This window comes from Mustela putorius, unplaced genomic scaffold (assembly GCF_011764305.1).
Source record: "Mustela putorius furo isolate JIRA1106 unplaced genomic scaffold, ASM1176430v1.1 tig00000281_pilon_pilon_pilon, whole genome shotgun sequence".
NCBI classification, from domain to species: domain Eukaryota; kingdom Metazoa; phylum Chordata; class Mammalia; order Carnivora; family Mustelidae; genus Mustela; species Mustela putorius.
Window position 1 is genome coordinate 699,456 of NW_025421343.1, and position 9,756 is coordinate 709,211.

Sequence of the window (9,756 nt, forward strand, 5' to 3'; positions counted from 1 at the left end):
ACGTTGTGTCTTGATTACCTGTGCCCTGTACTTTCTTCTGTCCCCTCATACACTGCGAGTGCTGAATGCCAAGGACTACGCCTATTGTGCTCTATGTTCTATCCCCAGCACCCCACACAGGGCCTGGCATGATAAGTATTCAATATGTATTTATTTAATAGGAAATTTATTAGGAAATAAATTTATTTAGGAAATTTATTTAATAGGAAATAAAACAACAAGAAGAAGATAAGTGTGAGAAGATGATCTTGTGGTTTCCAGCCAGAGTTGCAGATTGGAAATTGGAAAGGGGAGATGAGGGGGCCCAGGGAGAAGGTTCAAGCTATAGTTTGGTTAAGGAGTGATGAGGGCTTGACCTGAGGCACTGGTGGTAGAACTGGAGAGCAGAAAAAGATTGAGAAAATCTTTAGGAGGCAGTACTGATAGGCTTGGGTGATTAGATGAGGGAAGTGAGGGGATCAGATAAGGAGAGGAGGGCTCCTGGGCTTCTGGCTTAAGCAGTGGGTAGATGACTGGCTATTCTGGACGAGGAGGCAATGTGTTGGGGAAGATGATGAAATCAGTTTAGACCTGTTGACTTTGACATGCCTGTAGGGCATACAGGTGAAGAGGTCCCAAGGGCAGCTAGAATCACAGCGCTGGATCCCAGGACAGACATCTGCACTGAAAATAGAGATTTGGGAGTTGTCAGCCTACAGGTGATGGCTTAAGATCAAGGAGGGGATAAGATAGCCCAGGGAGGAAAAGAGGAGGGAAAACAACAAGGAAGATCCCCACCTCTAAGAGGTAGGCTTGGGGTGGGGAGATACGGAGGGGAAAGAAGACATAAGAAAGGAAGGAAGAGAGCAGCATCCTAAGGGAGAAGTGGCTTCAAGAACTAGTAAACACAGTCTGTGTGTGTAGAACCCTGGCTCCCCTTAACAGCTGAGAAAACTGAGGTCTAGGGATACCGAGGTGCTCCAAGCCACAAACTATTATTGCCCACGATCACACACCTTGGTGCCTCTCAAATTATGATCCCTGGAGTCCTGGGAGTCCCAAAGGCCCTTCCAGTGCGGCCCAAGAGGTAAAGACCATATTTATAATAATACTAAGACTTTTTTGCAGTACTCAGTTGACATTTGAACTGATAATACAAAAGCAACAGTGGTGTAAAACTTCTGGGGACTTAACACAAATCACCGGTCATATTCTTCACCCCAGGCACTTTGGTTTAACAAAAAGGCTAGCTTCACACAAGAATGCCATGATAGAACAATAATTACTGATTTTTTAACATGACTCTTGGGGTTCCTGGCTAGCCTGTGACTTGTGATCTCAGGGTTATGAGACTGAGCCCCACGTTGGGTGTAGAGATTACTTAAAAATAAAATCTTAAAAAAAAAAAAAACAAGGGGCGCCTAGGTGACTCAGTGGGTTAAGCCTCTGCCTTTGGCTCAGGTCATGATCTCAAAGTCCTGGGATCAAACCCCACATCAGGCTCCCTGCAGGGAGCCTGCTTCCCCCTCTCTCTCTGCCTGCCTCTCTGACTACTTACCATCTCTCTCTGTATCAAATAAATAAATAAATCTTAAAAAAAAAATCCATGAGTACATCTTGTTAATAGTCTGTACATAAAGCACTTCTGCTATATACCAAAGTACTAGATAAATTCATGTGATTGTTTGCATTGAGAAATGAACCACCTCCTTTTTCCATGAAACATTTTTATTATAAAAATTACTAACCCCCACCCCCTTCCAAAAAAGGAAAGAACAACTGACAAACTATGATTACTCAGACATGCGCATTTCACAGTCATTTTCTTAAAAATCAATGAAGTGAGCTTGTCACGTCAAGGAAAACTGATAGTATGTTTTGCGAAAGATAAAATTCGATCTGGCAAGTGAAAATTAGAATTTCAGAAAACTTGTCTCCACACCATGAGCTTCACAGCTTCCTGGTACTTAAAGACTTTGCTGATGACATCAGCAGTAATATTAAGGAATGTAATACTATGGATCAAAATGTGTCTACATTGGGAAAATCTGCAATCACCAAGCCATTATTTTCCAAATGACCAATGCATGATGTCTCAACCATGAGCTAAAGAACCATTCAAAGTATAAACAGATCAATGGATTAGAATATAACTGAGGATGAGAAATACACTGATTCGGTTTCAGATCTCACACTGCAACTACCTATCAGAAAATACCATTTGTCTAGTTTTGGTGAAACATCAAAGAAGATATCCATAATTATCTGAAAAGCCTATTAAAAATACTCCTACTTTTTTCAACTACAAATCTGTATGAAGTGGGTTTGTATTCACCTACTTCAACCAAAGCAACATATGATAGACTGGTAAAGGAGATACAAGAATCCGAATGTCTTCTGTTTAGCCAGTCATTAAAGACAGTTGCAAAACTGTAAAATAATAACTCTCTGAATTTTTTCATTTTAGATAACATATTTTTATAAAAAGTATCTTACATGTAAAGGATTTATTATTGTTATTTTTACATAATTAATAAATACTTTTAAAGTCTTTCTCTAATATTCTTTTCCATATTGGTATTATGGTAAATATCTACAGCCACAGCCCACATAAATAAAGATGTTTGAAGTTCTCAATAATTTTTAAGAGTGTAAAAGGGTCCTGAGACCAAAACGTTTGGGAACCACTAATATTGAGCCCCCCTTCCTGCCTCCCAGTTCTTGGAGCTCATTTTTAGCACACCCACCCCTTCCACGTACTTCTCCGTAAAATACAGAATTATAATACAAAATCAAAAATAAAACTTAGCTGAAGAAGAGATGAGACAACAGGCACAGTGAGCTAAACAGAGAATAAGACCCTTCCTTCCCTTCAAAATAATGTTCCCTTAAAAGCCACGGCCTGGTAACTAACCCTGCCAAGGAAGGCTGGGTTCCTCTGTAAACCCTTCATACTCTGCTAATTGTGGGAGAACAGACGGGGAGCAGAGGGCTCAGTGGGAGTTCAGGTCTCATCTCCTTCACATTCAGTATCTGATCAGATACAACAGCCAATGAAGTAAGTAAGGCAGGTGGGGCCATTCTGTATTAGTCACTATTTACAGAGAAGGAAACAGAGGTCTGTGTCTTCCCTGATACCAATCTTAAATAAAGATGGGGGGGAGGTAGGCAGGAGCACTGGGTTACTTTCCAGGGTTCCCTCCACTGAGCACTAGCTCTAAAATGCCTCTTTTTCCCACTCAATCCTAGAGGCCCGTTATTACAGATGCATTATTTTACTTGTAAGGTCTTCTCTTACTATGTTTATTATAGTTCTTTTTTTAATCCTCTCTTCTTTTGGGTAACTGATCTTTTTATAATAGTTTGTAAGAAAAAGTGACGCTTTGTATTGCTTTTTTCTTTTTTTAAGATTTTATTTATTTGACAGAGCAAGGGAGAGAGAGCACAAGCAGGAGGAGGGCAGGCAGAGGAAGAGGGAGAAACAGGGTCTCTGCTGAGCAGAGAGCCCAACATGGGACTCTATCACAGGACCCTGGGACCATGAACTGAACTGAACGCAGACGCTTAACCCACTGAGCCACCCAGGTGCCCCTGTATTGCTTTTCAATTATAAAACTGGTTTTAAAATGGTTAAGAAGAGGGGTGCCTGGGTGGCTCAGTCAGTTAAGTGTCCAACTCAAGCCCTGTGTTGGCATTCTCTCTCCCTTGCCCCTCCCCCCATTTTGTACCCCCCCCAAAACAAATAAATAAACCTTAAATGATTAAGAGGGGCGCCTGGGTGGCTCAGTGGGTGAAAGCCTCTGCCTTCGGCTCAAGTCATGATCTCAGAGTCCTGGGATCGAGCCCCACATCGGGCTCTCCGCTCAGCAGGGAGCCTGCTTCCCCTACCCCCCACCTGCCTCTCTGCCTACTTGTGCTCTCTGTCTGTCAAATAAATAAATCTTAAAAAAAAATTATTAAGAAGGAAAAGTTAATGAAATAAAAGGCAAATAAACAAACAATAGATATAACATAAAAGCTGGTGCTTACAAAACAGAACTCCAACAAAACTAATGAAAAAAGCATGAAGCATTAAGTATGCAACTTTGGGAATGAAAAAGGGAAGATACAGTAGAGATATAAAAACAAGACTACAGAAATTTTATGTGAATAATTTTTAAATTTTGAGAAAAAAATTTTTTAAGATTTTATTTATTTACTTTACAGACAGAGATCACAAGTAGGCAGAGAAGCAGGCAGAGAGAAAGGGGGAAGCAGGCTCCCCACTGAGCAGAGAGCCCGACTCGGGGCTTTATCCCGGGGCCCTGGGACCATGACCTGAACTGAAGGCAGAGGCTTTAACCCACTAAGCCACCCAGGTGCCCCAAGAAAAAAAAATTTTAAGATTTTATCTTAAAATCTGAGAGAGAGAGCATAAGAGAGGGAGGGGCAGAGAGAGAGGAAGAAGCAGGCTCCAAGCTGAGCAGAGAGCCCAATGCAGGGCTCCATCCCAGGATGCCGGGATCATGACCTGAGCCAAAGGGGGATGCTTAACTGACTGAGCCACCCAGGGGCCCCTTGATAAAATTTTAAATTACCAAATTACTTGCCTAGAGGAAAAGTAACAGTTCTAGTAAAATTTATACAGCAGTAGTAGAAGTAATATTCTGGGGTCTCTCAAATGCAAACCCCTCAGGGAAGTAAGTGCTAGTGAACTGGTTGCCTTTTGTAACACAAGAGATGGGTCTTTGGAACAGTCTATCTGGATGGACGAGGGTGCTGAGAGACAGAGCAGGTGCTAGTACCGCCCCTTGTTTGGCAGCCCTGGTTGGCCTGAAGTCAGATCACCAGGCTAGATACCAGGCTGCCAAGACATCCCTGCTCACTTCCACAAGATTTGGCACCTTAAATAAAATAAGAGATTTCACCTGCCCTGTCTGTCCTAGGTGAGCTCTGAGATGTCCCTGTTAATCTGGCTCTGCCCAGCCCAAAGGGTCTGCCTACAATCCCCTCTTCCCTTACCTGATTCTTCCTTCCCTCCCTTCCTCACTCCTCCTCTTACTCTCCTCTTACTCCCTCTCCCAACGTCCTCTCCCAGACTTCTGCTGGAAGACACAGGAGCTCCAGGAGTTCCTAGAGTCATTTCAGGTGCTATACCACCTCTCCCCACATCCAGCCCTCTTCCCATGCCCACCACCCAGTACTTCTGGCCACAGGAATTGCAACAAATAATGTGGAAGCCTGAAGCCTAACCCTCTCCTGTCTTGGTCCATGCCCCAAACTCATTTCTTTTTTTTTTTTTAATTTATTTTAAAGACTTTATTATTTATTTGACACAGAGAGAGGAAGAGTACACAAGCAGGGGGAGCAGCAGGCAGAGGGAGAGGGAGAAGCAGGCTCCCCACCAAGCAGAAAGCAGAGAGCCTGACATGGGGCTCCATCCTGGGACCCTGGGATCATGACCCAAGCCAAACACAGACGCCCAGTCTACTGAGCCAACCAGGCGCCCTGTCCCCAAACTCATTTCTCGGTCTGATATTGGAATGGGATAAAGAAGGGGGTCCAAGGAGTGTGATGGTGTGTGTAGTAAAGGGAAGTAGTTGCCTAGCTCTGAGTCTTGGTAGTGGGAGTTAATGCAAGAGATCTATCCTTTATACCTTACACTTCTGTGGCCCAAATGAATGTCCAACACATAGAAGCACTACTGTGTCTTTGTCAACTGGATGAATAAAAGTTAAATCTGTTAAAATGTGTTACTCTGTCTATACCAGTTTGTGACTACGAGCATTCTCACAAGCAACAGACACCACAACAAGCAACAGAAAGCACCACCACTACAGAGTGTGTGTGTGTGTGTGTGTGTGTGTGTGTGTATGTTGGGAGTGGAAATCCATTAAATATTATAATAATGATAGAAAAGGTGATCTCCTTCAGGAGGGGGATGACCGGTGTATGTAACATTGCTGTGGTCAAACTGTAAGGTCATGGGCGGGTAGGAGTGGGAAGGAGGCCACAACAGAAAGTTGAGTTCAGACAGAAAAGGTTCCTTGTGGACCTTGCAATGATTTAGCCTCTGACTGACCCGAAGGCAGGTGCTTCTGTGGACTCCTAATCTTGCTCAAAGCCTCAGGGATGTAGAGGACAGATACTCAGAAGATGGACAACTTCTGCTAACTATCTGGGTCTGGAGAAGCCAGCCTGTCAGATAACAGAAAACTGATGCTGCAGTGACACTGACCACACCCAAGGTTGAGTCACAGGCACTTCCTAGTCCAGGTTGGCATTAGGATTTGAAAGGCCCTAAGGAAGAGTGCCCATACCCTCCACCTACCTAGTGAAATTATGCTTATAATCCCCAAATTAGAGTTTTCTTCTTTCACCGTACTTCCACTAATCGGGGCAGTGCTGGGTAAAGCTAGGACCAGTGTTCCTTTGAGCTACTGGCATTCCTCCACCCCAGATCAGACGAAGACTGAGGAAGAACAATGAGGACACAACTTTCTAATATTGCCTGTTACTAATCCTATCGCTGGTCTAGACTCCCAGGTCTCTCGCCCTAACCCTGCCAAAGCTATCTGGGTTCCATATTCAGAAACAGTAAGCTGCTTCTTCAAAGCACCCACCACCCCCCGCCCCCTAGACCTACTAAATCTGGTTGCTCAGCCTGTGCTCTACGTAGGCCCAAGGGCTAGAGGTGATTAACTCAAGACTTGCCCCTGCAGCTGCCTCTGTATCCGGAATGGAGTGAGGGACTTCGAAGGTGACACAGTAGAAGCCTGGTATATTTTGGTATGATCTATCAGGCCCTTACATGAAGTTTCCCTTCCAAAAATATACCCCCTACTCCAGACCCACCTGGCACCTAAAATCTCATTAGAGGGCCCTTAAAGTTACTCAGTAGGTTCCCAGAAAAAAACAGAGATCTCTTCACTTGGGGTGAGGGTGGAGGATTGGTGAGAAGTCACATTAGAACGACGAACAGCAGCCTTGGAACTGCCAGATGAGGGTTTAGGGATGGCAATCCAGCGGGAAGAGATGACGGTGGGGAAGTTGGAGGGTTGGCAGTAGCTATAATAAAAGTGGATTTTCATAGCAAATAGTTTTTAATCACATCAAAATCAATCCCCTCTGCCCTTAGTCATTTCGCCTGTCAGAGGCAGGCAAACACCCCAGGCTTAGCTGAGAAATAAAGGAATTCTCCTCAGGGTCCTCTCCCTGGAGGAGGCCAAGGAAGAGTACAGCCCCTTGGGCCAAGAATGGCAGGAAAAGAGCACAGTAAATTGTGGGCTGGATTGCCCAGTCACATGATGGGATCTGGCTGCTTCTTGTCACGTAAACTCTTTTTCCCTCCTCCTCTGGTCTCTCCCTCTCCTCCTTTCCCCTCTGCTCTGTTTTGATTTGGTTAAAATAGACGCAAACTCTGGTCTTTTCTATTTTTAATACCTAGCCATTACATAATCCACAACGTAATTGCTGACTTGAAAAACTATTGGCAAGAGTAGAAAATCCCCAGAGTTTTAAACAGGAAAAGGATTATTACAGCACAAAAGCCTTTGGCAGTTTTACTGACTGGTAAACCGTCTGTAATCGTCACTTGCCAGTGGAAGTCACATGGGCCCTGGGAAACACTCCCCACCTCAGGGAAAGCAGGCTGGGGGAAGGGAGGAACCATAGACTAAGCTGGAAGGAGGCTGCTTTTTGTGTTGGGCAGGGGTTTGGTTGGGATGCCCCTGGAGATTCCACTGGGCCCAGATACCAGGCCCATAGGAGTGAGCTTCAGGTCACCTGCCCTCCCCAGGCCACTTAACTGCTTTTGTTCCTTGCTGGAGAGTTAAGTCTCCAGCATTCACATCCCTCTTCAATTTCCTGGACCTTCATACATCCTCCAACACACTCCTGAGCAAGCCTAAGTGAGAGTAGACTATTCCAGTTAAATATATGATTTTATTAAGACACAGGAGCAAGGAAGACTGCTTGTTAATCACAGAGACCTGACCTACTCCTCTGCGTTCTATTTATTTCCAACCACCATACTATTCGATTCCTCAATAAAATGAGCCAATAAAAATATAACTAGAGATTATAAATATAAGTACTAGAGATTCGGTAAAGGGTTGGAAGGGGAGATTTTGCCACCCCCAAACATGTCTCTTTGGCATAAGGATTTTTTCTGAGCTAAACGCAGTCAAAACACAGCAAATTTAGGAAAAGCTCTTTACCTCCCCCGCCTCAACTGCCTAAATTGACATTGGAAGGGTGCCTATACCAGGACACTATTACCAGAAATACTTTTTTACCTAAGCAACTTATCTGCACAAAAGGGTAACCTTTGTTTTCCAAACATCTCCTCTTGTAAATAGCCTTCCTTCCCTTTGTATCCCCAGACCGCAAGCCCTTTCCTTAGCTCAGGATGTTATATAAAACTTCAATTACTTGACTGCCCTTTGGGCCTTATGTTTTTATGGAGCTCCCATATATACAAAATCTGGTTTTCTCCTGCAATCTGTTTTATATCAATTTAGTTATTAGACCATTCTAGGAAGTAAGAAGGGAACATTTTCCCACCTCTCCAGGTTTCACAACCAAATAAAAAGTATCCCATTAAGACAAAATTGTCTCTATGTGTGTTGGGGATATCACTAGTGTAGGAGATACAGAGGGGACAGAGATAGCTTTCCCTGATTTTGCCAATTCTGCCACAGCCCCAACCCCAATAATCGAGGATAGCCAGTCCAATTTAGGCACCTACAGGTGACAATTCCTTCAAAAAATGTTTGCTGAGGGGCACCTGGGTGGTTCAATCTGTTAAGGTCAGACTGAGCCCCGGGTAGGACTCTGCACCCAGCAGGAAGTCTGTTGGAGATTCTTTCCCCCTCCCTCTCCCTTCCCCTCTGCTCCTCACCCCCTCACCCCCACCCAACACACACACACACACACACACACACACACACTCTCTCTCTCTCTCTCAAAAAAAAAAAAAAATCTTAAAAAAAAAAATGTTTGCTGAATGCCACACATTTAACTACCTGCTATGGACAAAACAGTGAGCAAAAATCACTGCCCTCATAGAACTACCAGTTCAGTGAGAGAGGTGGACAGTAACCAAAATATTACATAAACATATCATTACAAACCATGATAAAGGCTTACAGAGGATAAAGTGTAGGGCATTAGGGCATTTAGATCAGGGGGACCTGATAGGGCTTGGAGGTTTCTGGAATATTACCCTAGGGAGTTCAGGGTCCTTTTAATTCAGCACGTGACCTTCCTTGCCTTCCCCCTCAATCCCTCCCTCCTTGCTTCCTATGTACTGAGGATAATGCTAAATTCTTTATACGTATGGTCTCATTTGATTCATATAACAAGCTTACAAGTCAGCACTTTAAGACAAAAGAGTCTGATGAGAAAAGCCAAACCACACTTTGTAATGAGAACTATATACAATTCATAACATGAATTAAGACTCTACTGGCTGTAGGTGACAAATATCCAAGCACACTTTCAAAAATAAAAAAAAAAAGCCTGGACTCATGTAAATGGCTGGTTAGATCCAGGTGCTCTGGGGTGCCTGGCTGGCTCAGTCCTTGGGCGTCTGCCTTGGGCCCAGGTCATGATCCCAGGGTTCTGGGATTGAGGCCTGCATCGGGTTCCCGGCTCAGAGGGAAGCCTGCTTCCCCCTCTCTCACTCCCCCTGCTTATGTTCCCTCTCTTGCTGTCTCTGTCAAAAAATAAATAAAATCTTTAAAAAAGAAGAAAGAAAGAGAGAGAGAGAGAAAAGGTGGTCCAAAGATGCCACTT

The 9,756-nt window shown here is 44.0% G+C and overlaps 1 long non-coding RNA gene across 17 annotated transcripts in view; it reads right to left on the reverse strand.

Annotated features, from left to right (window-relative positions):
* LOC101674755 overlaps nt 1-9,756 on the reverse strand; it is a 111,716-nt gene that overhangs the window by 42,795 nt on the left and 59,165 nt on the right. The gene's annotated exons all lie outside the window — the stretch shown is intronic.